Here is a 4,320-nt window from a genome sequence, read left to right as displayed (position 1 = left end):
TGCAATGTGGTGTTATCAGTGAAAAATTGTGTTTATATAGATATGTGTTGAATGTGTACATTTTCCCCAAAAGACCTAGTTTTTAGTGTTTTGGAGGGGAAATCTATAATCTTCAATACGAAACCTCAACATTTTCATATATAATGGACGGCTTTTCATCTCAGCTACATACACTTTAAGTACATGTATATCATTAGATTTATACAATTTACTTCGAGGACTCTTACATTTCAAAATATTAATTTTTAACAATTTGCCATAAAATGTGTATTATATCGCAAATTTTAAAAAAAAATCAAAATTATTTGATATCAGAACGCCACTCTTCGTATTCAAAATGCATTCGATATGTCTGATGTGCTCTCTGGTCTCGCAAAAATATGTGAAAACGTCGCTATCCGATCCCTTAACATTGCTCTAAAATCTGAGGCCCGGCGCGCTGCACACTTTTTAATGGTCATAGAATATTCGATGCAACATGTCTTCGTTATTCAATCTGGTATGTTTAACTTCACGCGAATGGTTGTTGACGTAAAATCGATAATTTACTTAAAGTCATAATGTACGATCTTTTTTCAGAATTTACCTTTATTTTTTTCAAAACCGATTTTTTGGCATATTTGTAATACTTACACATGTTCTAATTTAAATCTATGAGCAAACTGTCAAATTCGTCCTATTTGTAGTAAAACGGGACGATTTTCTGTTGGTCCGACATAAAGTCATAATTTTAGATTATGACTTTATGTCGGCCACGATCGCAAACCGTAGTCTCCTACAAAACTAGCTTGGTTACGCTCCCTCCACATGTGGAGGGAACGTAACCAAACTGGCCGCGTAGGAGACTAACTCTGAGGCCGCACTCGCTGTCCTAATCAAAATCGTGCGAGATGTTTCGAGTGATAGAGGTGAAGTTTATGATGTTGTTTCTTTGCAAATTCCCAATGTTTTTCGCGTCCAAATGTATTGGGAACTTTCATAATGATTGCATATTATCATTTTAGAAGAAAAAAAGAAAAATCTAAAAATTTAAAAAGATCGTACATTAAGGCCTACTTCCACCAGATATATTCTACCTCACATATAACTGAATTTTTCATCAACAAGGCCTATTCTGCGTCGAATATTTGGAATCTGCATGGCACCGTATCATGCTTATTCTGAAAAATTTAGTTTTCAGCCGTGCTTGATCGAGCGGAATAATGACATGGTGTTCAACCCATTGTATTAATAAGAGGGATAAAGAAACCTGGGAATTTGGTGATGATATAAGCTGCCTCAGTATATTTGTTGATTTATATCTGGGATTTATGTCTTATCTAAAAAATGGCAGAACATGTTAATTTTTCATAATTTTGAAAATGTCCATAAACTACATATTGATGAGCTACGACACACCATGGACACATATGGGCGGCCATGAGGGCCAAAAGGGTCTCAAAACCACACAAGGGTTTCAAAAGTACAATAAGGTCTCAAAAACACACAAAGGTCTCAGAAATAAACACACAATAAGGTCTCAAAAGTATAATAAGGTCTCAAAAACACAGAAAGCTCTCAGAAACAAACACACAGTAATGTCTCAATAGCACAATACGGTCTCAAAACAGAGAAAGGTCTCAGAAACAAACACACAACAATGTCTCAATAGTATAATAAGGTCTCAAAAACAGGGAAAGGTCTTAAATACAGAGAAAGGTCTCAAAAACAGAGAAAGGTCTCAAATAGAGAGAAAGGTCTCAAATACAGAGAAAGGTCTCAAAAACAGAGAAAGGTCTCAAATACAGAGATAACATCCATGATATAGTCATCAAAACCAAACAAAAACCAAAAAAAAAAAAAAAACGCATTTACATCAGGTCAAACAGATATACAGAAAAGTTGAACCACATCACTACGAAAAAATACCATACGATTAAATGCATGATAAAGCTCAACATGTACATGTACAAATGCACACTCGTAGATATGTACAACTCCAAATAGGCCTATACATATCAATGAAGATATGACCTATGTGACTTTCTTGACCCATTTAACTCTGATATTAGAACTGATATTAGAACAAACTAGACATGCTTTTTACCAGAAGTCCATAAAACACCTCCATTATATACTAATTATTAGTCATAATGGACCTACATCCAAAATCTCCACATGTTATATGACTATTTCTTTAAACTTCAAAACAATATATAGGCCTATGTGAATGATACTTCTGACATGACATTAAATAATAGTTGTCACAGCTATATACTGAAATATTATTCAATCTGAAGCAATAGGTATAGCATGCAAAGCCTATGAAAACTCCAGGTTAATAACATTTGTTAACAAACCACCAACTGAACAATTTAGAAATCTTTTAAGTCTTGTTCTTGAATACAAAAATGGGATGGTCATGGGATCCACTCTCAGTGCAACTTTATCCAATCTTACATTATATACCAACTTAAACATTCTCAACTACAGGAGATACTATACTAAAGAACAGAAGAAGAACTAAAGACAGACATTGACTACCTTTCCGTTCACAAACACTTGTTAGGGGACCTATAATATTTTAAGGGGCCCCTTTTGGCAGCTTTTGGCCATGAAAAATGTATGTCAACCCCATAGAAAATATAGTGTAAACTCATGTTCTGCGAGAACATATTTTGGTGATTTTTGAGCCTCTACAGCTAGATCAGAATAAAATATTTAGGACCCACTTTTTGCATCACCCCCCCGTTACAACTATACGCCCTACTATGAAAACTAAAACAAGTACTGAAAATGACCAAACACAAATATAATAACCAAAGTGGGACATGGCCCTAGTGGGACATGGACCTAATGGGACATGGCCTAAGTGGGACATGGCCTAAGTGGGACATGACCCTAGTGGGAATGACATAAGTGGGACATGGCTAAATGGGACATGGACTAAGTGGGACATGGCCCAAGTGGGACATGGACTAAGTGAGATTGGACTAACTGGGTCTGGACAAAGTGGGATTTGGACCAAATGGGATTGGACTAAGTGGGATTGGACCAAATGGGATTGGACCAAGTGGGAATTGCCCGGTGCATTATAACAAATGATAGGGCAAGCTACTATACGTCTGGAGTGTATTGTGGATTATACTCTTCACCAATAACATTCATAGGGTATACAATTTGTATTTTTTTAGAATTGGGCCAAGCCAAAAGCATGCACAGAATTAGATTCAAATACCGCGCCGAATTGTTGTAATTGGCTGAGGGACAGCTGGGATCACTGAGTTAATACACTAAGAATAAATATGCCAAATAGAAACACTGTCTGCATTTTATGAACTGAATTATATTGAACAAATGTTTTTGGTGAGGAGTATAATTGATTTACTATTCATCCATTCACTATCCAAAATCACAATACCTACAAATCAGTATAATGAGACCTTCCAAAATAATGGTAACCAACTTCTACCGGATTATTTTTAAATTGTTGAGAAAAACCTTCCAATTTCAATAGAATTTCTGATAAAAATCCCGTTAGGTCTCAGTCTTTCATGACTTTCTTTGAAAGTGGATATTTTTTCAAATAAGTAACAAAAACTGGGTGTCTGAGAATGTTTAATTGGACAGACAGTAGGCTTGTTGGTGCCCTAAGAGACAAAAGGCAAGGACACAGCCTGATGGCATGGCCTGATAATAGGACAACTTGATAATTATTCAAAAGTGGAAGAATCTGTTTATTGAATATTATTGAAAAAACGAGTGAAATTTACCTTCATTATTGTCATATTATTAATGTCGGCAGTTTCGCGTGTAATGTCGGCAGTTTCGCGTGCTACAGGCGCAATTTGTTCAGCATAATTCATAGGAGCAGAATTAGCTGGGCTGAGGGGAGATACCAGGACAAAATTAACCAAAAGCTGTTATGTACATCTTTCTTTGGCCTGGTTTTAGGCCACAATAGTAATAATAATTGTCCTCATTTGGCTCATTTTAGCATTAAAATTGCACATTGTTGCATTTGTCCCGGTAAAGCAATTATTAGTAGCGGCATGATTTGATAATTTTGTCCTCTCCCCAACCTGGCTGGTCCGCTATATGCCTCCTATGATTGATAGATGTCTACGTGAGGTCACATATGTGTCTTCAAAATGAATGACCCCCCCTTAGTACGACCCTAGAGAGAATAAAAGTTACAATTCCATATTCAATTAATTTTGTGAAAAGTGTTCAAACCCTTATTTTGCATCATTACCATGTTTAGGCCTACTTGGCAAGTCTAAGCTCGGGAGTTTCGTATTCATGCTATGTGCTTAGAGAAAGTATTGGGATATTGAACTA

General features: G+C 36.0%; 1 long non-coding RNA gene across 1 annotated transcript; it reads right to left on the bottom strand.

Moving 5' to 3' along the window:
- Nucleotides 1–555: 555 nt before the first annotated feature.
- On the bottom strand, nt 556–1,045 carry LOC140139553 (uncharacterized). The gene is made up of 2 exons (XR_011857163.1): nt 821–1,045; nt 556–775 (listed from the first exon to the last, which is right to left on the bottom strand). It is a non-coding gene; the product is annotated as an uncharacterized lncRNA (long non-coding RNA).
- Between the last annotated feature and the right edge of the window lie 3,275 nt (nt 1,046–4,320).

The sequence above is a fragment of the Amphiura filiformis genome, chromosome 18 (genome assembly GCF_039555335.1).
Source record: "Amphiura filiformis chromosome 18, Afil_fr2py, whole genome shotgun sequence".
NCBI classification, from domain to species: Eukaryota; Metazoa; Echinodermata; class Ophiuroidea; order Amphilepidida; family Amphiuridae; genus Amphiura; species Amphiura filiformis.
Note: the sequence above shows the minus strand (reverse complement) of the source record. Positions and strands in the feature narration are given on the sequence as shown.